At 33.7% G+C, this 25,918-nt stretch overlaps 1 pseudogene; it reads left to right on the top strand.

Annotated features, from left to right (window-relative positions):
* Positions 1-4,927: 4,927 nt before the first annotated feature.
* LOC145981470 (NADH-ubiquinone oxidoreductase chain 5 pseudogene) lies at positions 4,928-25,918 on the top strand (annotated as a pseudogene).

The raw sequence follows: 25,918 nt of genomic DNA on the forward strand, positions 1-25,918 counted from the left end.
AGCTGATTTGCCAGTATAGAATTACGGTGAGGCAATGTGGGGAAGTCCCGTTTGTTGAAATGAGGATTGTGGATATCGTCCCTCGTGAAGGGAGGGGTATAGGTTCCAGCAATTTTATCTTTAGCCTCATGATAAGAAATATTCTCCTCCGCCATTCTAGTTTGGATGTTTTGTTCTCTTTGCCAAATGGCACAGGTTCGGTCAAGTGCCCCATGTGGGCCCTTACAATTTATACACAAAGGATCGTTGGTACAACCTTCCCCATGACTTTCCTGTCCACAAGTTGGACACAAGGGTTTTGATCTGCATTGGACGTGCGAATGACTATAACGGAAACAAGATTTGCACTGAAGTACAGCCCGCACACGCGGTTTGACCGTGAATAGTTCACTATTAATAAGCACTTTGTCCGGTAAAAATTTGCCATGAAAGGTCAAACAAATCAGTTTAGTGTCGACTAAGGTGGAGGAACCATCTCCTTTCCAGATTTTTTTTTTCAATCGTTTGGCACATATGACACGAAATGGAGAATCAATACCATCTAAAATATCCTGTTCGGAGACGTCAAATTCAATTCCATAGTACAACAGATGTATTAAATGGCGACGAGAAAAATATTTAAGGGCGTAGTACAGATTTAGGTGAGTTTTGTCTATGATTAATTGGATTTAATCGTTGCTGTAGGCATCATGTCGTACGTGCCAGGATTTGACAAATATGATCCAGATGAAGGAACCATTAACTCTTATTTGGAAAGATATGAGAATTATTGCCGAGTTTTCAACATATCTGAGGAAAGCAAAGTTCCTAGATTCATATCTGTAATTGGCGCCAAACCTTATGAAGTGTTACGCAAGTTGTTCTCTCCAATACTACCAGAGAAGAAATCGTTCAAAGAAATTTCTGATAGGCTCATTTCTTATTACAATCCAAGTAGTAATTTTATAGTGCAACGCCTAAAGTTAAGAAAATGTACGCAATTGGATGTGGAGAAGGTTGAAGATTTTACAAGAAGGCTCCGAAAGATAGGTGAAGCATGTGGATATGGTGAGTTTTTACCTATTGCATTGTTTGACACGTTCGTAAGCGGTTTAAGGTCTGACGTTATTAGGAAGAAAATAATAGCAGAAAATATCATGGAATTCCAGAAAGCTTTTGAGTTAGCTAGACAAATGGAAAAACTCGAGTGTGATATGAAGGATTATTACCTTGAAGTGAACTTAAAAGGCACAATGAATAATATTAAGTGCAAGGGCAATGACAGAAGATTTCATGAAGCGAATAACGTTTCACGTAAAAATGAGATTGATTCCAAATTTAGCAATCAGCAAAGTAATCTTCATGGTCAAGGTAATAATTCAAAATCATATAAATCAAAGTCCAAAGTGCAAGGGCATTATGAAGGAAGTTTTTGTTCGTTTTGTGGGAAGCAAGGACATAATTATTTGAAATGTTATAAAAGGATTAACATTGAACGCAGAAAATCCACAAATTATGAACTCAATAACAAATTTGTTGCTCATACAACTGAGTTAGAATCCGCACCTAACTCTGAAGCTAGTCCAACAAACACAGCTGCAACTCAAGATTAATTTATTGCCACTATTTTTACGCATTCTAATGATGCACAAATCAACTTTAATAGTAAAGTTGATAAAGAAGAAATCGTGGATCATGCATCCAAACTTCAATCATCACAACATGTGGTCAACGATTCGGAAAATGATATAAAAGTGTGTACAAGGGAACTAGATTCCAACATTAACCAGCGTACATATTTAATAGATATTAATGTACATGGTCATGAAGCCAAGTTTGAGATTGACACTGGATCCTATGCATCTGTAGCTAGTAAAGATTTTTATCAAAAGTTTCTGCATAATGTACAAATGTCTGAACCTAACTGTACATTGAAAGGTGCTGATAATAATGTGATACCTATACTGGGAAAAGTTAATGTGAATGTTGCGTGGAGAAATCAGTTCTATCGTCTAGATTTGTACATAATTAACTGTCATTTAGAATATCCGCTTTTAGGAAGAAGTTGGATTCAAATTATGATACCCAAGTTACATTGTGAGTTGATTGAAATTTGTGCAAGGGGAACTTGTTCTCCGCAGTCTGATGTTATTGCACACAATGTCACAGGAAATAATGCAATGAACTCTGATGTTCGTAATGTCAAGCATATATTAAATAAATGTGACAATTGTATAAAAACTAATAATGTACAAGGGATCGTTGATATTATAAAGGAAGAATTTCATTCTACATTTGATGGCGATATAAGCTTGCCTATAAAAGATTTTAGAGCTGATATTCCATTAAAACCTGACGCAACTCCAATTTTTAAGAGATTTTACAATGTACCTTATGGAATTAAAGATAAAGTAAAATCAGAATTGGATAAATTGGTAGAAAATGGCATTTATGAAAGAGTTGACACTAGTGAATGGGCCAGTCCGATGGTTGTCATTAAAAAGAAAAATGGAGATTTGCGCATTTGTTGCGATCTAAAAAGTACATTGAACAAATATGTATAAAATGCTTCTTATCCCCTACCACTGTTAGAGGATATTTTCCAGAAAGTTAGAGGAAATGCCGTATTTGTTAGTTTGGATTTACAAAAAGCTTATTGGCAAATAGCTTTGAGTGAAAAAGCAAAAAGGTTGCTTGTAATGAACACACCATGGGGATTATTACAACACACAAGATTACCGTTTGGAGTTAAAATTTCGTCTCAAATATTTCAGAGAGTAATTGAACAGATATTGCAAGGTCTGCATTATGTAATTCCATATCAAGACGATATTCTAATTTGTGGCTCTGGACTGAATGAAACGGTTAGCAGATGTATTGAGGTCATGCACAGGTTAACACAATATAACGTGAAGGTTAATTTGGAAAAGTGCAAGTTCTTTAAATCATCCATTCAATACTTAGGATATGAACTTTCTGGAGTGATGACTGTGAAAGTCAGTACAAAAAGATTAAAGAAGCACTGAAGTCATCCGAAACTTTAACTCCGTTTGATCCTAGCAAGGATACAGTAATCATATGTGACGCTTCGAGCTATGGACTAGGAGCTCAGATGTGCCATAGAATTAATGGGGAATTGAAAACAATAGAATGTGCATCTACTACTCTTTTGCAACATGAAATGGCTTATCCTCATCATGAAAAGGAAGCTCTTTCAATTATATTTGCCGTGAAGAGATTTAGAAAATATATTTATGGAAAGCAATTTCAAATATGGACTGATTCACTACCCGCAAAACAACTACTTCAACATGGAAAGGCTATACCCATTATAGCTTCATCCAGGATTCAACGTTGGTGTTTGTTCTTGGCTAATTATGAATATGAAATTGTGTACAAGAAGAATGTTGAAGTAGCGGATCTGTTGTCGAGGTTGCCGTTGCAAGGGGAAACAGTTGATATCGACGGGATTCAGTTTGTAAATGCAATCAAGCTCACGGATCGTCTGAAAGATGTCTTCCGAACTTTGCAAGAACAAGATGTGATGTTGAAACAGGTCAAAAGGTACGTTATGGAAGGTTGGCCAGAATCTAAGATTAAGGAACCAAATATAGAGGCAAGTGAATTCGAAGCGCTGAGAAGAAGAAGAAATGAACTACAATGTGAAGAAGATATATTGCTGTGGAGTTCTAGAGTTATTGTACCTAATTCAATGAGGCAACAAGTTTTGGAGAAAGCTCATGAGAATCACGATGGCGTAGTTAAAATGAAGTTACTATTGCGTGAAAGATATTGGTGGCCTGGTATAGACAAATGCGTTGAAGATCACGTAAAATCGTGCAACGTTTGTAATGCTGTAAAACCTGACACCAAAAAGAAAGAATACAATGATTGGAAGGAAGTAACTAAGCCGTGGGAGAGAGCACACATGGATTTTTTCTATTTTCAAGGACAAGTGTTGCTTCTCGTTGTTGATGCATTTACAAAATGGCCAGAATGTGAAGTTGTATCTTCTACATCATTCAGGGATGTAAAAGGATTTATGTCGAGACTAAGTTCAAGGTATAATCAGCCATACACCTTAGTTACGGATAATGGTCCTCCCTTCCAATCTGCAGAATTCAAGAAATATTGTGAAGATCAAGGGATTGCTTTGATGCATTCACCAGTTTATCATCCGGCTAGTAATGGACAAGCTGAGAGACACGTACAAATTATAAAAAGTGCTCTGAGATGTAAATTGTACGAAACTAGAAGAGATGACAAGCATTTTGATTTAAATAATGCTTTGCTGGATGTGCTACATAGTATCCGAATGGCTCCAAACACTGTTAATTTGAAATCTCCTGCTGAAATGATGTATGCATTTGAGCCGAGACCGAAAGATGATATAGGTCGGTTGCTGGATATTCCTGATAAAAGCAAACGCGAGGATACCAGAGGAGGTGTCAAAGTTTGGGTGAAACTTGCCAACCGAGATTCCAGTGGTGCATCCTATGTTCAAGGTGAAGTTGTCCGGAGAGCAGGGACATATACTTGGTATATTAAAGTTGGTAAAGATGTTAAGTTAGTGCATGGGAACCAGATAAAATGGAGAAATGTGAGAGAAAATGATAGAGGATATCATCATGACAGTGATGAAACAGGCGATAAGAATAATGACGCATCTTCAGAAGTCCACGAAGGAAGATATTTAGATGCGAATGATACGTTTAAGGATTACGAGAGAGGAGACAATCATGAAGTGGTGGAAGAAGCTGCAAGAGGTAACATAGATTTAGATAGACGTGAAGCAGCAGAGTCAAGAGTGTTAAGGAGAAGTCCGAGGCAAAGAAAACCACCTGACAGATTGGATTTGAGTGATTATGGTTAAAAGAAGTAAAGACATTAAAACCAAAACGCACCACTACCGTTTCCTCGCGTAGCAACCGTTGTGAAAATAGAAGAAATGACGATCGTTTGCACTGTTACCAGCAGATGTAAGATCGAGGTTTAAAAAAACTGTCACAACGAAATGATTCTTTCCCAGAATATGTATCTATAGGTATGTTCCTGCATTAATAATTGTTCAAATAAGTTTTCTCGAAATACTGTATGTAATAATAGCTAAAAATTAAGGGGGGCTTATCGAGGGATTGGGGGGGGGCTGAAGCCCCCCCTAAAAGGGCCTAGCGACGCCACTGAAGACAGGCTATATAAATTTGTTTCTCCGTACCTTAGCTCAAATCAACATGGTTTTCTTTCTGGTAGTTCCTGTCTTACGAACCTGTCTGTTTTTCTCTCACATGCTATGAAATGTATTTCAAACAATTCACAACTGGACGTTATATATTTTGATCTAGCCAAAGCTTTCGATTCTGTCAGTCATCGTCTTTTGATTCATAAATTATGCAATAGATTCAACATTCATGGTAACTTTCTTAACTTGCTCACAGATTACCTTAGCGATCGCCAACAACGTGTAGTCCTTCCAGGAAATCTATCTAACTTTCTTCCCGTCCTTTCTGGAGTACCACAGGGCAGTGTTCTAGGACCCCTATTGTTCATATTATTCGTCGATGACCTTACCGACCATCTCACAGCCGCCTCTAGTAATTACCTTCTCTTCGCAGATGACTGTAAGATCTTCAGAGAAATCTCCACTTCTAACGATGCTCATCTTTTCCAGAATGACATAACAACGTTTTTTTCATGGTGCCTGACATGGAAACTTACTTTAAATCCTGAAAAATGTACCACTCTCACCATCTCTCTCAAAAAGAACCTGTTAAAGTCATCTTACTCCATCTTTGGCAATAACATCAAAGCAGTATCCTCTCATAAAGACCTAGGCATTGTTTTCGACCAAAAGCTCACATTTGAAGAACATATTACAGGCACGACAAAAAAGGCTATGCGTCTCTTAGGTTTACTCTACCGTTTCACCGAAATTAGTGACATCTCAGCCCTCACCTTGTACTAGAAATCATTCATCTCCCCAATAATAGAATACTGCTCTCCCGTCTGGTCCATGGCATGTCCCACTCAGCTCTCCAGAATTGATTCTGTTCTTAACTTTTTCCTGGCTATAGTTCGTTACAGGGTTCCCTCATTACGCAACTTTCCAACACCACATCTCCTGGCCTTTCTAAACCTACAGACTCCCTATCAGCGCCGTTTACTGAACGATTTTAGGTATATTTACAAAATTGTCAATGGCAAAATCCGTTGCAACACACTCCTCCAGGAATTCCACTTTCGAGTGCCTTTGCGCTCAACACGCAACACAAATCTATTTTACACAAAAAAGCCAAGACTGGAAATTCAAAAAAGATCGCTCTTCCACAGACTTCCCACTCAATATAACGACCTCCCATCAAGTGCTGATGTATTTTCCACAGAATATGCCTTTCGGTCAACCATCAGAAGATATGTTGCTAAATAATATTTAATTGTGCTATCTTGACTTATTTATATTAATATTTTGTCTTATTTTGCTATTTTTATTTTTGTTCTTTTTTGTTATTTTCATTGTTACTGATTTCAGTGTAAAATGGCTACGTGCTGTATCTGAAATTTTCTCAATAAATAAATAAATAAATAAATAAATAAATTTCAGGTCAAGGTGCAGCTTATTAGTAGGGGGAGATGGGTTACATTGTGTTGATTTGGATAATATATTGAAAATATATTTGAAATTAGATTTAATTTTAATTTTGTTTTAGAATAGCATTTTGGTTTATTAGCTCTAGGGTATGCACACATCGCCCGTCGCTCTCATTTATATAGGTGAGATAAGTCGTAACATAGTAGGTGTACCGGAAGGTGTGCCTGGTTTGATTAGTATCAAAATATTTCTGTTAGTTAGAATATTCATTTACATTGAGTAGTTAGTCGTGCGATTCGACATATTTTGATAGAAATTTTATTACTATTTAAATTTTGTTTATAAATTGATTATATATGAAAAGTAATTTTATTGGGGTTGGTTGTGTATTTAGTATATATAAATTAGTTTGTTATAGGTTATTAGTACAGTGTTGGGATTTATTAAATATATGAAATATTAATTTTTATTATAGGAGATGTTAATAATCGTACCTTTTGTATCAGGGAGGATCAAATGTTAATTGAATATTCTGTTTTCTCGAAAGGTGAGGAGCTAGTAGATTAAATTTTAAGGTAAAAGTGTTATATTTTTCTGTTAAAATTGCTATTTGTAATAAAATGTTATTCGACTTATCTTATATCTAGTTATTGGGGAATTATATTTAATGAAGTTTTACATTTTAATATTTTTATATTAATATATATTATAATACACTCTGTAAAAAAAAATTAGCATCACTGTATTCTTATTACGGATGTTGACAATTTTGAGTTTCACATGCATGCATCTTTCCTGCACAACTTGAAATCAATTGATTGAAGTATTGGTCTGGTATCACTGCGTAGTGTGGTGTTATTATTTTGTTGATTTAGTGTTTGGAGTGTCCGCTAGAGGGTGTTGCAATCGGTTACTGCTGCAAGGCTTTGTAATGAATTGTCAGGAATCTGTAAAACGATTGTTAGTAGTGCAACTTGTGACGTGTTTTATGTTGCAACTACATGTTCATTATTGACAGTTTGGATACGTTATCATATTTGTGAAGTGTACTGATGGTGTGTAGTGTATTTGAGCGTGTTTTCTCGAAAAAAATTGGCAGAAAATGGCATTTTACCACGTAAGCAAGGAATGGTTCTTGCTTTGCATATGGATGGCCATTCTCAGAGAGAAATTGGTCAACAACTTCAAATGCATCAATCCACAGTTAGCCGCTGCCTGCAAAAGTAACAAGAACATGGAAAATCATCACTGAGAAGTCACTGTAGCAGAAAGAAAAAGACATCACCTTGACTGGATCGTATGATAAAGGACATGGCACTGAAGAACAGAGGAATGAGTTATAGCCAAATTGCACATAAACTTCAAAATAAGGTGGGAGTTAATCTTACTCATGCTACTGTAGTATCCCGACTAAAGAAACAGGGTGTTTCTAAACACGTCCCACGTAGAAAACCCAGACTAACTGACGCACATGCAAAAGCCAGACGTGAGTTTGTCACACGTTATGGCGCATGTAATGATACAGATTGGGAACATGTGATATTTTCTGATGAAAAACGATTTAAATTGCTGGGGAATGACAGCTCAGTTAAACTGTTGATGCGGAAGAGAGAAGAACTTGCAAAATCTTGTAATTTATAAACTCAAAAGTTTTGTGGCAGTGTTATGATTTGCCATGTTTCTCTGCAAAAGGGATTGGCAGGATGCATATTTGCACATGGACCGTTAAGGCTGATCAATATCTGGAAATCCTGAATCGGAAAGTTCTACAAACTGTAGATCATTTTTCTTGACAGAATTTGGACTACTTTATTTTTCAAGACGATAATGCAACCTGTCACCGTGCTCAGGTGGTGAATGACTGGTTTCATGATATGAATATTGAAAAACTTCGGTGGCCGCCCAACTCTCCAGACATGAATCCTATAGAAAACCTGTGGGCTATGATATGCAAAAAACTTGGTAATCAGACGTACAGGTCAAAAGAGGAACGTATGGCAGCCATTGTACATGTTTGGAATGAAATTGAGGTCGAATATTGTCAAAATCTCATTCGTAGAATGCCTCGAAAGTTGGAAGCAATTAGGAAGGCCAGGGGTGGCCACACTAAGTACTAGTCAATGTATTTACTTACTATCATTTCAAATTGACATATCATGATGGATTTAAAACCTTTGTTCAATCTGTTTACTTGTAAAAATTGTCTTTGTGCAAAAACGTTCCACAAGCTATATTTGCAATAATTTTGACATTAGTTCTGTCAAGTGCATTATGTGCGTAACTATGACTTATATAATAAAAATATATTGTACAGATATAGTGTTTTATATAATTGTTAGGAAAACAAATCGACAAGTCGAATTAAATCAATAAAACAACTGATAATTCACGAGCGAAATGCTGACGACCAAAAGTAATGAAGTGATGCTAATTTTTTTTTACAGAGTGTATTAATGTTTATTTATGACCAGGGGGATGTGCTTCTGGTCAATATGTTGGTTATAACTTTATAGTAAACTATTATATTTGTTGGTTTGGAGATTGCTAATTTTTGTAATTTTGTTATAATTTATTTGGAATTTTATTAAAAATTTAGTTTGGTTTTACTTGTTTACCTAATTATATGTTTTAATTAGTTTTATTTGGAAATTATGGTTCTATTAGTATATTTATTTAATTAATTAGAGGAATTAGGCAAAATTTATTCTCGCCTGTTTATCAAAAACATCTTTTCATGATTTTATATGAAGTATAACCTGCCCAATGACGCTTGTTTAATGGCCGCGGTATTTTTACCGTGCGAAGGTAGCATAATTATTAGTCTTTTAATTGGGGGCTAGAATGAATGGTTGGACGAGGAATAGACTGTCTTTAATTAATTAGTGTATAATTTTACTTTAAAGTGAAAAGGCTTTATTTTTTAAGGGGACGATAAGACCCTATAGATCTTTATATTATTTTAATAATGTTTTGATTAGGAATATAATTATATATATTATTTAATAATATTTTGTTGGGGTGATGGGAAGATAATAATTAACTCTTTTTTATTTAATGTTCAATAATTTTTGTTATTTGGATCCATTTTTAGTGATTTAAAGAATAAGTTACCTTAGGGATAACAGCGTAATCTTTCTTGAGAGATCATATCGACAGGAGGGGTTGCGACCTCGATGTTGGATTAAGATATCATTTGGGTGTAGCATTTCAAATTTGATGGTCTGTTCGACCTTTAATTTCTTACATGATCTGAGTTCAAACCGGCGTGAGCAGGTTGGTTTCTATCTCTTAATATTTAAAGTGTTTCAGTACGAAAGGACCAAATACTTATATTATATATAATAATATTGATTAATAATAATTACTATTATGGCAGAGAAGTGCATTGAATTTAGAATTCAAAAATAAAGATAAATTTCTTTTTATAGTAGATGATATTAGACTTATTTATTGGAGTTATTTCTTTTATTATTTTAGTTGTGTGTGTTTTAATTAGAATTGCTTTTTTACTTTATTTGAGCGTAGGGTTTTAGGATATATTCAGATTCGTAGGGGGCCTAATCGGGTTGGGATTTGTGGTATTTTTCAGCCTTTTGCTGATGCAGTTAAATTATTTACTAAGGAGCAAACACTACCTACTTTGAGAAATTATTATCCATACTATATATCTCCAGTTTTTAGTTTATTTTTATCTTTGTTTGTTTGGGTTGTTTTTCCATATCACACTTTATTATTTAATTTTTATTTGGGGGTGTTTTTCTTTTTATGTTGTATGAGAATAGGGGTGTATAGAGTAATATCTGCCGGGTGATCATCTAATTCTAATTATGCATTGCTTGGGGGGTCTTCGAGCAGTTGCTCAAACTATTTCCTATGAGGTTAGATTGGTGTTAATTTTATTGTCTTTTATTTTTTTAATTGGTGGTTATAATTTACTTTTATTTAGTATTTTTCAGGATTATTTATGATTTATTTTTATTGCCTTACCATTGGCTTTAGCCTGATTGAGTTCTTGTTTAGCTGAAACTAATCGAACTCCTTTTGATTTTGCTGAGGGGGAGTCTGAACTTGTTTCTGGGTTTAATGTTGAGTATAGTGCTGGGGGTTTTGCTTTAATTTTTATATCTGAATATGCTAGTATTTTATTTATAAGTGTTTTATTTAGAATTTTGTTGTTGGGGGATACCATTTTTCTTATTTTTTTTACTTAAGGGTTATTTTTTTAGGATTTATTTATATTTGAATTCGAGGTACACTACCACGATTTCGTTATGATAGGCTTATATATTTAGCTTGAAGGAGTTTTCTTCCGGTTTCTTTAATTTTTTATTTTTTTTTGGCTTTAGGGGCTTAATTGTATCAATTTATATTTAGTTGCATAATAATTAGAATGTGAAGACTTCTAGAATATTTACATTCTATTTTATGTTTTCAAGACTTACACTTAAAGTTTCAGTCAAGAAGTCATTTTTTTAAAATTTTATCTCATAATAGTAGTGTTGCGGGGGACATAATGAAATATATAAAATATATAATTGTTAATACTTGTCCAGTAGTGATGTATGGAGTTTCTACGTGCCGGGCTCCAATTCAAGTTAATAAAATTAAGGTTGCAAATATTAATCAAAATAATATTTGATTTAAAGGGTAAAATTGTAGTCCAGGAAAATTTCTTTTATGATGTATTGGTATAATAAATAAAATTATAATAGATAATACTAGTGCTACCACCCCCCCCCCCCCCCCGAGCTTATTTGGAATTGATCGTAGAATGGCATATGCAAATAGAAAGTATCATTCTGGTTGAATGTGTACTGGAGTTACTAGTGGGTTTGCTGGGGTAAAATTTTCCGGATCTCCTAAATTGTTGGAAATATTAATGAGAGTTGTATTAATCTTAAAATTATAAGTATAAATCCTAGTGTATCTTTTATGGAGAAGTATGGATGGAACGGGATTTTATCCATGTTGCTATTAATAGATAGTGGATTATTAGATCCGGTTTGATGTAGAAAGAATAGATGGATTATGGATATTGCTATTAAAATAAATGGTAATAAAAAATGAAAGGCGAAGAATCGGGTTAGTGTAGAACTATCTACTGCGAATGCACCTCAAATTCATTGAACTAGTATAGTTCCTAAGTATGGAATTGCCGAGAGTAAATTAGTAATTACTGTAGCTCCTCAGAATGACATTTGACCTCATGGTAGTACATATCCAACAAATGCTGTTGCTATTGTTGTTAATATGATTATAACTCCAATAGATCATGTGTGAATATATAAATAGGATCCATAATATATTCCTCGCCCAACATGTATATATATATATACAAATAAAGAATATGGAGGCCCCATTAGCATGAATAGTTCGTAGTATTCATCCATAGTTTACATCTCGGCAGATGTGTATTACTCTAGAAAAAGCTAAGTCTGTTCTTGAAATATAATGTATTGCTAAAAAAAGACCTGTTAAGACTTGGATTGAAAGACATATTCCTATAAGTGAACGAAAATTTCATCAGTAGGAAATATTTAGTGGGGCTGGCAAGTCTACTAATGCATTATTTGCTAGTTTAAGTAGGGGGTGATAAATTCGTGCTGGTTTTGTCATTTGTAGTTATTTAATTATTTTTAGAGGTCCATATGAGAGCCTAGTAATTTTTACAATTGCAACTAATGTAATAAATAGGTATACTACTGTTATAGTAGTTATTATTATAATGGATTCATTATATAATTTTATTCCTGGTAGTGGGGGTGTACTTCTTCAGGTTGTATATGTATCTATATTTTGTAGTGTTGAGGGGGTTAATAATGGATATATTATTATTAATATAAATAAACATAATAGTATTAGGGTTACACCCGTAATTATTATTTTTGTTCTTATTTTAAATATTTCATTTGGTGTAAGTCTTGTTGTATAAATAAATAGAACCAGTATTCCCCCTAAAAATACTAGGAATAGTACATAGGAAAGTCATGTGGATTTTAGGAATGTTGATATTGTTAGACATGCGGTAATAGTTTGTATAATTAGTATAATCCCTATAGATAGTGAATGTTTTATTTGTAGTATTATTAGTGCTAATAATAGCATAATAGTAATTAATATTAATTGTATTTTGATATGAAGGAGTAGTTTAATAAAAATATTGGCTTTGGGAGCTATTGATGATATAACTATATCTTCCTTGATGTTTTTAGAATTATTAATTCATTTATGATTTACAAGACCATTGTTTTGATTAAACTATAAAAACTTATGTTAAGAGTATTATTTATATTAATTATTTTATTTATTAGATTTTTATGTTTTATTTCTCAACGCAGGCATTTATTAGTAACTCTATTAAGACTTGAATTTATTGTATTATCCTTATATTTATATATAACTTATTATTTTATTAATAATCAGGAAGAATCTTATTTTTGTTTATTATTTATTTCATTTTGTGTATGTGAGGGGGCCCTTGGCTTATCTGTTATAGTATCAGTTACGCGTACTCATGGTAATGATTATTTTAATTCTATTGTGTTATTGAAATGTTAAAGTATATTTTTTATTTTATATTTTTAATCCTTTTGAGATTTAACAGTTCCTTGTGAATGGTGGTCCAAATTTCTATTATTTTTGGTTGTTTTTTGTTTTTCTTAATAGTGTGGGTTGGTATAGGGGTATGGGGGGTGGTTATTTTATTGGTCTGGATGTAATATCTTATTCTTTAATTTTACTTAGTATTTGAATTATTTTTTTGATAATAGTGGCTAGAAATAGTATATCTATTTATTTTTACCCTTGTAGATTTATATTTTTGTTAATTATTTTATTATTACTGTTAATATTAACTTTTATAAGAATGAATTTTTTTTTTTATTTTTTTTTTGAAGGATCATTGGTACCTACCTTATTTTTAATTTTGGGGTGGAGGTATCAACCAGGGCGAGTACAAGCAGGAGTATATTTACTTTTTTATACATTACTTGCTTCTTTACCCTTTTGGTTGGTATTTTTATGTTAAATTATAGGGTGGGGGCCTATATATATATATATATATATATATATATATATATTTAGATACATTAATATTAATATAAATTATTTTATTTGATATGTTAGAATTATATTTGCTTTTTTAGTAAAAATACCTATATTTTTGGTTCATTTATGACTACCTAGGGCCCACGTGGAAGCTCCAGTTAGCGGATCTATAATTTTGGCTGGAATTTTATTAAGGCTTGGTGGGTATGGTATTTTGCGAATTATTTCTTGTATTGAGATATTAGCTGTTAAATATAATATTTTTTGGTTTGGTATTAGAATTGTTGGTATTTGAATAATTAGTCTTGTTTGTATACGTCAAATTGATTTAAAGGCCTTGGTTGCATATTCATCTGTAGCACACATGTGTCTTGTTTTAATAGGAATTATAACTATAGGGGCGTGGGGAATAAATGGTGGACTTACCCTAATAGTAGCACATGGTCTTTGTTCTTCTGAAATATTTTGTCTAGTAAATATTACTTATGAACGATTAGGTAGTCGTAGTATATTAATTAATAGGGGAATAATTAATTATATTCCTAGATTATCCTTATGATGATTTATATTAAGAATTACTAATATGGCCGCTCCACCCTCTATTAATTTGTTGGGTGAGATTAGTTTATTAAATAGAATTATTGGATGATCATACTTTAGTTTTGTAGGTGTTGCATTGCTTTCTTTTTTAAGTGCTGGTTATACTTTATATTTATATTCTTATACTCAGCATGGAATATACTATTCTGGTATATTTTCTTGTTGAAGAAGTAATATTCGTGAATATTTATTATTATTTTGTCATTTATTTCCAATAAATTTTTTAATTATTTTTTGTTCTCCAATATTTCATTGAATTTAAATTATTTAAGTAGTTTAAGTAGAATAGTAAGTTGTGGACTTAGTGGTAACTAATAAGTTCTTAAATCAATGGTTTTTAATTTTTTTATTACAAGTATAGTATCAATTATTTTATTAATTAGTAGAATAATTATATTATTATTAGGGATGCTATTTTTAATTAAGGATGTTACAATTTTTATTGAGTGAAATATTATTAATTTGAATAGTTCTAGTATTGTTATAACAATATTGTTTGATTGAATATCTTTAATTTTTATGGGGTTAGTTATATACATCTCTTCTATGGTTATCAATTATAGAGGTTCTTATATAGAGGGTGATTATAATATAAATCGATTTATTATTTTAGTTTTATTATTTGTTGGATCTATAATGTTTTTAATTATTTCTCCTAATATCATTAGAATTATTTTAGGGTGGGATGGTCTAGGATTAGTTTCTTACTGTCTAGTAATTTATTATCAGAATGTTCGTTCCTATTCTGCTGGGATATTAACTGCTTTGTCCAACCGAATTGGTGATGTATTTATTTTATTATCTATTGCTTGAATGTTAAATTATGGTAGCTGGAACTATATTTATTATTTATGATTAGTTACTGATTTTGATATAATATTAATTACTAGATTTATTATTATTGCTGGGATAACAAAGAGGGCACAAATTCCATTTTCTGCATGACTGCCTGCAGCTATAGCTGCACCAACCCCAGTTTCTGCATTGGTTCATTCTTCTACTTTAGTTACTGCTGGGGTTTATTTATTAATTCGTTTTGGGGATATATTAATATATACTGTTCTTGGTAGAATACTCTTATTATTATCCGGATTAACTATATTTATAGCTGGGGTTGGTGCTAATTTTGAATATGACTTGAGGAAAATCATTGCTTTATCTACACTAAGACAACTTGGATTAATAATATTAACATTATCTATGGGATTAAAGGAGTTATCATTTTTTCACTTATTGACGCAAGCTATATTTAAGTCTTTATTATTTTTATGTGCTGGTGTAGTTATTCATGTTATAGGAGATGTTCAGGATATTCGTTGTATGGGGGGTTTAATTAATAAAATGCCAATAACTATTTCTTGTATAACAATTTCTAGTCTTGCTTTATGTGGAATACCATTTTTGGCTGGGTTTTATTCTAAGGATTTAATTTTGGAAATATTAAGTATATCTTCTTTTAATTTAGTAATATTTGTTTTATTATGAATTTCTACGGGTATAACTATAGCTTATAGTTTTCGGTTGAATTATTATTTAGTTGGTAAATCTTATAGAGGTATTTCATTTCAATTTTTTTCTGATGATGGAGGGTGAGGTATGTTTAAGAGTATATTAGGCTTACTATTCCTATCCATTGTTGGTGGTTCTGGATTAATATGATTAATTTTTCCTTCTGTTTTTGTTATTATTATTCCATTTAAATTGAAGATAGGGGCAATCATTTGTATTTTATTGGGTGGGTGAATTGGGTATAATATCACGTATTTCTTGTTTGAAATTTATCCATTTTTTAATAATAAAATAATATATTATTTATTAGGAGGGATATGATTTTTACCTTACCTATCTTCGGGGGGGGGGGTTAATTGGTAGTTCATTTACTACCGGAGGCTTATATATTAAGGCTAATGATTATGGGTGAAGTGAACTTATAGGGGGACAGGGAGTATATAAATATATAAGGAGTGGTTCTTTAAACATTCAACTAATACATTCTAGCTATTTTAATATTTATTTTATATTTTCATTTTTAATAGTAATTTTATTAATAATTTATGTGTGTTTATATAGCTTATAATAAAGCATAATATTGAAGTTATTAGGAAGAATATAATAATTCTGTAAACACTTCTTGAACTTATTTAGAGTTCAGCTTTATCATGAAAAGATAATGTAATTTTATACTAAGGAAATAATATGAAGAGTATTAATGGAATTTCACCACTAAAGATGGAAGCTAGCAGCCCCCATTTAATAATATACTCCTTAACTGAGGAAAATAATCCTAATTTTATTATTAACATTAATATGCCGCGTTCCTTTGGCTTCAGTTAAGTAAGCAAGGGTAATATATACCAATGTTTTCAGGTCGAAGCTGATTGCTTTTGCTTCTTGCTCAGTAAAGTAAATTGAATTATTCAATACCTTTTGAATGCAACTCAAATGTTATCATTCTAGTGATCCTTGGGTTCATTCGTGATATAAGCCTAAAAGTAAAATTAATAGAAATAAGAATCTAACACATAATCAATATATTAGTTTTGAATTAGTAATAATAACTGTTATTGGTAGTAGTAATACAATTTCTACATCAAAAATGAGAAAAATTACTGCAATTAAGAAGAATTTTATAGAGAATGTAATTCGTGCTGAGGATTTTGGGTCAAATCCACACTCAAATGGTGATCTTTTTTCTCGGTCTGTAATTATTTTTTTTGATAGGAGTGTGGATAATATTATTACAATTGAGGTGATCATTATAATTAGTAATGAGGTACTTATGATTATATTAATTATTTACTTTATTTTATTATAATCTTTTTAATTGGAAGTTAAGCGTACTTTAAATATACTAAGTAAATATTATCTACCTCATCAATAAATTGAAATATAAAGGAATAATCATACTACGTCTACGAAGTGTCAATATCATGCTGCTGCTTCAAATCCAAAGTGATGTGTTGGTGAAAAATGGCATAAGATGTGTCGAGCTAAGCATACTCCTAGGAATGTTGATCCAATAATGACATGTAGTCCATGAAATCCTGTTGCTATAAAGAATGTGGATCCACATACTGCATCAGCAATAGTAAATGAGGATTCATAATATTCATATGCTTGAAGAATAGTAAAATATACTCCTAATATTAATGTTAATATAAGTGCTTGCGTTGTGTGCGAGTGATTTTTTTCTAATAATCCGTGATGGGCTCATGTTACTGTTACTCCTGAGGCTAGCAGAATTGCTGTATTTAATAAAGGTACTTGTATTGGATTAAATGGAGTAATTCCCCTTGGTGGTCATAGTATCCCTAGTTCAATTGTTGGGGATAAACTTCTATGGAAAAATGCTCAAAAGAATGATACAAAAAATAGTACTTCTGAAATAATAAATAGAATTATACCTCATCGTAGTCCTATTATAACTTGATTTGTATGTAATCCTTGATATGTCCCCTCTCGTGAAATGTCTCGTCATCATTGAATTATTGTAAGGAGTATAGTTGTTATTCCTATTACTAATAGTATTATATTTTGTTGGTGAAATCATCTAATTATACCAGTTGTTAATATTATTGCTCTAATGGCCCCTGTTGCTAGTCACGGGCTTTGATCTACTAGGTGATATGGGTGGTTTTGGTTTGTTGACATTAGTTACTTTGATTCTCTGGAATAAATAGCAATTAATAAGGCAAACACATAAGATTGGATAAATGCTACGGCTGTTTCTATAATAATTAATATAATTTGTGCTAAAATTAATATTGAAAGTCCTATAATTTCTAATATTGTTCCTGTATTTCCAATTATTGATATTATTAGGTGGCCAACTATTATATTTGCTGCTAATCGTACTGATAAGGTTATTGGACGAATTAAATTTCTAATTATTTCAATACCTACTATGATTGGTATTAGTAGTGCTGGCACACCTTCCGGCACTAGCTGTGCTAGTATATGTTTTGTATTGTTAGTTCATCCAAATAGTATAAATGATAATCATATTGGTAGGGTTAGGGTTAGGGTAAAAACTAAATGGCTTGATCTAGTAAATACATAGGGGAGTAGTCCTATTGAATTATTAAATAAAATTATTGAAAATATACTAATAAATATTAGAGTTCTTCCTTGGTGGTTAATTATTACTAGAAATGTTTTAAATTCTTCGTGTAATTTCATCATTATTATGTTATATAATATAGAGGTCCGTGATTGTATTAATCAAAATGGGGCTGGGATTATTAGTAATCCCAAGAATGTTCTTATTCAATTTAGTGATATATTTATAATTGATGATGGTGGGTCGAATGATGAGAATAATCTTGTTATCATTTTCAATATTTAATTTTTGGTTTATTTTCTATTTTAAAATAGTTATTATTTAATAATTTATTATGATTATAGTAGTTAACAATTATGAATAAAAAAATTAATATAAATGTTGTAAATAGAATAATTCAGTTTAATGGGTATATTTGTGGGATAAAAAAGTACAAACCCATTAGAATTTACGAGTTTCTGGATCTTTAACAACGCTGGTTTGTTACATGAAACATATATAAAGGAAAGGAAATATATATTTTATAATCCATAGATCTGTCTGAAAATTCAAAACGATTCATCCTATTAAAAATGAATGTAATACACAACTATAGTGTAAATCACCAACCCTGAGACCTTTTGTAAACAAACCGTCTCACTGATTCGATGTATCACTGAACACGGAGACCTTCCCGCAAGCATAGAACTCGCCATGTTGAAAGTGGCACTACTTCCTTGCTGTTCACATGATTATTTTTAGAAAATAACCAATGTTATAAAATATCATTATGTACACAAATCTCTAAACTCATTGAAAGTTACAATGCATATTCCTACAAAATAAATATTCACACTTATCTTGCCTTGCCATGTCACCAAGTTATTTTACGAAGTGCACTATATTTGGCGGAACAAAAATCGTTATTAGGATGCTTGTCAAAGTTTCCAACCGCAATAAACTTACGAACCTTCTTTGTCTTGTTTTGATCATCATCATCAATATATTTATTGGACCTACAACATTGCATATGGCTGTTTATGCCCATTATATACGTATTTTATTTACATAAGATACAATTTACATAAAATCTACAAACAAATTTCAAATACACTTATATATACTGTCCGTATACCAAACCTTAGAAATATACATTACCATGTTATATCATTTTGCCTAAAAAAATGCAAGTAAAATATATTCAATTCGCATGCAAGAAAGAAGACAAATTTATGGGAAATGATTACTGGTGCAAAGAGTTAACCATAAAGGTGAAACAATAAGTACAAAAGAAAGAGCATTGGGTTTAAAGTGAGACGTCATTTGCGGCAGCGTATCCCATACTACAAATTGGCCGTTGTTTTACCTTACGTAATGAATCCTGTAACAACGCTGGATTTTCGTGTGGATTATTTTAATTCTGTGAGTTTGCAATGCTTTCTGCATGCAGGTGGTTTTGTTTACAGAAGGTCTCAGGGTTGGTGATTTGAACTTTGCACGACTCGACACTCTACGAAACTTCATCTGGAGAGCTTTTCAAAATCCTCTTTCCTGTCATCTTTCAAAGCTGCTTCTTCATACTGTTGGAATGCGCTACCAACAGACAACAGATGCCACATACACTAACTAACTAACTAACTAACTAACTAACTAACTAACTAACTAACTCTCTAGCCTTCTTAAACCCGAAGGTTCATGGCTGCAGCAACACAGACCTTCCATCTGTCCCTATCTTGAGCAAGATCTATATACTCTTTTCCATCCCTACCGATTTCCCTTAGGTCCATCTCAACGTTGTCCCTCCATCTTCGTTTTGGCCTTCCTACAGGTCTCTTACCATCAGGTTTCCCAACAAGAATCCTGTAAACTCCTCTATCCTCTCCCATTCGTGCCACATGGCCTGCCCACCTAAGTCTTCTTGATTTAATTATTCTAATAATATCTGGACATGAATACAAATTATGTAGTTCTAAATTATGTAACCTTCTCCACTCACCTGTCTCCTCATCCCTTTCAGGTCCAAAGATTTTCCTAAGGATCTTATTTTCAAATACTCTCAATTAATGTTCTTCTTTCAATGTAAGGGATGCCACATACAACAGCTTTAAAATGGTAGTAACAAAAGTACTTCTTAATGAACAGGGACAAAGCCTCAGTACATGTGACTAGATTTAGCGTACTTGCGATGGAATTGAAACCTCATACTTGAGCAGATTTGAATAACTTTTGATATGTGTGAATGAATAAAATAATTTTTATCTGTTTTATAGTGCTGCCTACTGAATAATTAGTAGGGATAAATGTAATTGAATACTTATGTGTGTTACAGTGGTAATGTATTGTTGCTTAAATGTACAAGTTTTGTGGGTTAAGTGGAAGAGCAGAATACACGACCGAACGTAGAGGGATATTTTTTCCGTGACATCTTTGGCTGTTATGCATTTGAAGCTACGGAACGAGTCACAACTCTCGAAGAAGCCAATCAACGAAGCGAGCCGCTGACGTAATCTCAACACAGAACCTATCGCTAAGCCACCTGCTCAGGCTCTACACGCCCACTAGGCTCGCTAGACAGACTCGCGTAGTCCGCTGGAGATGTTCCGAAAGTAAGGAGTCTTAAAATATTTGCGATGCTACGAAACGTACCACTTGATGGGACGGCATCAAGTACTGAAATTACGATTTTCTCTAAATTTCCTGATTTCCATCACACTTTATCCAGGCTTTGGAGTGGCAAAATTACTATATAATGTATAAATAGCTATTTTGGCGTGTTTAAAATCAGCTGTGGTTAAGCTGTCGACTACATTTTTTCATTTGTTTTATCTTTTCGTCTCTTTTTTCGATTTTCATTTTAGTTATTTTAGCAGCAACAATATTGTCTCTGATGTAAGTTGATTTTTTAAAGCTGTATCGCATTGTTTTACGAACAAAATTTTAATTATGATTGCCTAACCTAACCTAACCTTACCGGAATTGGTTCGTTGGGCTATCCGTGAATGGTTCGTGGGGCTATCCGTCATTGGTTTGTGGAGCTACCCGTACATGATTCGTGGGACTACCCGTGCATAATGTACTGATCAGAAGGGCAAAGTTAGTTTTCCTTGAAATGGTACGTTTTGTCGCGGAGTAAATATTTTGAAGGTAGGTGTTTATCTGAGTGGTACGTTTCGTCGCGAAAACCCAAGTGGTAAGTTTTATCTCTGGTACGTCCTGTCGGGACACCGGAAGAGCAGCCACAGGCTGAACTCCGGCCACAAATAAAGAATTTCTAATTCTAATTCTAAATTTGTAATTATGAAGATGATGCAGCGAATATACACTCACACAGTGAGGAATATATTACAGATTATTTTTTACGTACCTTATAGATGTTCTATAGGACTCTCGTGGTCATGCGAATGACAGTTCATAGTGGATCAAGTTTATTTCGCCTTCATTTCAATGTGAAGTGAAGCCTGTTTGGGGAAATGAAAAGAAATGTGAGTTCTATACAGGTTACCTAAAATTAACACACAAGCACATACAACGCATCACTAAATTATTATTTTATCGAGCTAATATTTTTGGCACGTTAACTTTGGATGGGGCGGATATAATTCTGGGAGTGATCCAAATTCTAAAATTTCTGTGCATATATCGCAGTTTGAACTTCTCTGCTCTTTTTTGTTATAATCATTATTGTTTCCTACCCATTTTTTTCTTAGGTCCTCAATATAAAATATTTGTTAATGGGTTGAGTAAGTAAGAAAGTAATATGAAAAAAATAAGATTATAGATGTGAAATTGTCTTACGTTTGACTTTGAACTAGTTGCGTAGTTACAACAATTGTAATAATTCCATTTCTCAAGCAAAATTAACATTTTAAATTATGGTTCATTTACTCGTTCTTGTGTTGAAACAAAGAATGTTTCTTACATTAGGGATATTGAAACAAAATTGTGAGCTCAAAAAATTTCTTCATTTCGCCTTCACATAAAAATATCCGAGTTTGACATATATCCCTTCTAGCCAAGGACTTATTAAGGAAAGAGTCCAGGGGTCCGGATCCCCCCGAAAGATTTATCTCAACTCAACTCATAGGAAATCAGGTTGCCAACTCATAAGAAACCAGGTTGCCAACTCATATGAAACCAGGTTGCCAACTCATAGCAAATCAATTTGCCAACTCATATAAAATCTGGTTACCAACTCATAGGAAATCAGGTTACCAACTCCTAAGAAATCAGGTTGCCAACTCATAAGAAATCAGGTTACCAACTCATGAAATCAGGTTACCAACGCATAGGAAATCAGGTTGCCAACTCATAGGAAATCAGGTTGCCAACTCATAGGAAATTAGGTTGCCAACTCACAGGTAATCAGATTGCCAACTCCAGAATCACCATCATCATCCACTGATATGAATAATTTTATTTACAGTTTCTGATCGAATTTTCTCCTGAATTTTATTCTCTAGACTTCAGGCTTCGCAGACAGCCTGACTAGCCTAGAATATACGCTCCTGGACGCCAGTTATCGCCGTAGAATTAGGCAACACACATATCAAATAAACAAATAAAAACATAACAAATAAAGGAAGTAAAAACGAGATCCACAAAGCATGAAGGCAATGTAGATGATATTATGCATATTCCACTATTCTCCCTTGCATCTCCACTTAAATGTAAATACAATATAATGGGTCTTTAAAGAATACTATTAGAGAATATTAAATCTTTAGTTCGCCGTTCCGGTCCGCTCCGGTCAATTCACACCACTGTCATATGGGACATATAAATTATGTTTACTAATGAAGGGACAACATGCTCCTAATGTTCCTGATTCTCTCATTAGGCGAAATTACAGTGTATCGTACACTCACCTCAATTAGTACTCCGGCAGTTTGTTTCTTTATACAGCATATTTGGAGAAGATACCGGGTGGCCAGAATTAAAGTTACCCAACTCAGAGCCCTCTGTAGTCTGTTTGAGGCATCGTAGAACTCTGAAATTTGGTGAATCCACTATGGAGACCATGCGAAAGAGGATGGCGATAAAAAAGTTCAATTTTCCGCCACGAGGTTGAAATGTGGCGCTGTACTTCCATGATGGGTTGTACAAATAATCACGTTAAGTGAGGCCTCCCCGATGGCGCAGTGGTTGCGTCGTCGCCTTGTAATCAAGGTGTCCCGGGTTCGATACCCGGTGGAGGCACAAGTGGTTCGGATCCCACTTTAAACTGTAGGTCCAGTCCCGATTAGCCTTACTGTGCATAAAGTGGACTTAAAACAATAAATCAATCAATCAATCACGTTAAGTGATTTAGCTGAGTTATTAATTAGAAAGACATTTGTTAGTGGCTGGAAGTTTCGAGAAAATAATCTCTCGTTTATTGCAAGATTGCAAGGTAAAGGCAAATCCATAACCAATTGGAGCCGTTTACGTCATTATTACAACCATCATGGAAGTACAGCGCCACATTTCAACCTGGTGGCGGAAAATTGAACTATTCTTTTTTTATAGCCATCCTCTTTCCCATGGTCTGCATAGTGGATTCACCAAATTTCAGAGTTCTACGATGCCTCAAACAGGCTACAGAGGGCTCTGAGTTGGGTAACTTTAATTCTGGCCACCCGGTACAATTCAACCTACAGTTGTATCGATATACGCTGTATAAAACACAACTTATTAGTAGGGTGTCTACCAAAATTCTTGATTTTTTCTTGACCTTTCTTTCTTATTTCTCGACATTCTTGTTAACATTTATTTAATCGCCCAAATACTTACGTATAGTTGCACATATATATTTTTATTCACAGAAAGAGAAAACTGAAGTTATACTTTAACAAGAGATTTAGACTTACTTGAATTATTAACGCATGTAAAAATTAATACTACAGACTTCATCCTTGATGGGGAATGACCACATTACTTTATTTAAAATTTTAAAAAACTTCACGCATAAAAAAATGTAATTCTAAAGAAATCATAACCCCAACACAATTTTAGACTTCCAAATATTCAATTTTAACAAATCGTAGTACAGGTATATAATTGACTGATTCATTAGTTTGGTGTTTTAAGTCCATTTTAGGCACAATAAGGCTAATCGGGACTGGACCTAGAGTTCAAAGTGGGATCCGAACCACTATGTGCCTCCACCGGGTATCGAACCCGGGACCCCTTGATTACAAAACGACGACGCTACCACTGCGCCATCGGGGAGGCGCTACAGGTATGTAAATTCACTGCAATGTAAAAAAAAACATAATTTCTTGACTGTTAGACATCCTTGTAGCAGGAAGTATGGAAATTTTGCTTCACTTTTCCAAAAGTAAACCAAATTACCACTTACGTGGCAAAACTAAGGAGGGGATGGGGGTCTCCACGTCCTAATCTTTGCTCTCGCAACGACAATTAACAGCACTTTCACCGGTGCAGGAGGCATGACTCTACTAACATACGTTAAAGAGATGTTTCTTCTCGTTATTGACTATAGTTGAATGGAAACAATTCCTTTGCTCCTGTACCTATCGGTCCGATGCAAAGAGGCGCTGCCTTGTGAGACGAAAACGAAACCGGAAACATGGTTTTTGATGAACTTCGTGTATGCTTTGTTCCCACGGCCGCCAGCTTTCTCCTCGAGGAACGAAAAACATCAACAAATGGATGTCCACGGTTCACATCACATGGGTACTCACCTCCCGCCGAGGGAACTTTCACCTTTTTTCGTGAAAAGATCTGCCTACGAGAATGCAACTGCTCTTGACAGATGGGCACGCGGTTAGTTGTGAATGTCACACGCATGAATCATCTTTTTTGTTCTTTCTCAGAAATACAAACAAAGGATTAGGACGGTTGGTTAGTGATGTCAAGGCCATAGTTAGAGGGAGCGTGTTTTCCTTTATACATCTAGTAAGGATATGTCACCGACATGGGCATCATCAGAAATTTAAGTATAGCGGGTTTTAGCCATTGATAAAACTTAAATTAGAAACAATACCAATTGCTATAATGGTTATGATCAGGGGTAGAAAAAACTTAAAATAATTCAGGCGTCAGATCTTAAATCATTTAATTTATTAATAATAAAAAAAATGGATGAAAAGTAATTAATTCTTGCCGCGGAGTGGTACAGAAGGCTCTACCAATAAGATCATGAATGACTATGCAATACATTCTACGAGGGGGTGCTGATAACTTCCTGGCTTTGCTCTCTTCCCGTAGTTTCCCATTCGCGAAGCGTATCTCAGTTTCACGATGGACGGGGTGACCCCATGTGGCGCTATTCCATGGACTGATCCTTGGTCTCGGGATCATAGATATGTAGTCACGTTTCATCCTCAGTCACTGACCTGTCCAGAAAATCCTCTTCACCAGCACGAAACCGAGCCAAATGACCTCCGATGTCTTCACTCTCTGCCGTTTCTGATCACTATTCAAGCATTTCGGAACCCATTTGACAGAAAGTTTCCTCATGTCCAGTACACCATGTATGATGAATCCTACACGTTCTCGGGAGATGTTCGTTATCTCTGCAACCTTCTTGTCTTATATTCGCCGATCCATAAGAATCATGTCATGCACAGCATCACATGTTGCAGTATCCGCCCACTACGGACCACGTCTTCGACGCTGAAATGTCCAGTCGTGAATCGAGCTCTCCAGGTTTCTATGGTGAGTAG

The sequence above is a fragment of the Lepisma saccharinum genome, chromosome 29, assembly GCF_977018435.1.
Source record: "Lepisma saccharinum chromosome 29, izLepSacc3.1, whole genome shotgun sequence".
Lineage (NCBI taxonomy): Eukaryota > Metazoa > Arthropoda > Insecta > Zygentoma > Lepismatidae > Lepisma > Lepisma saccharinum.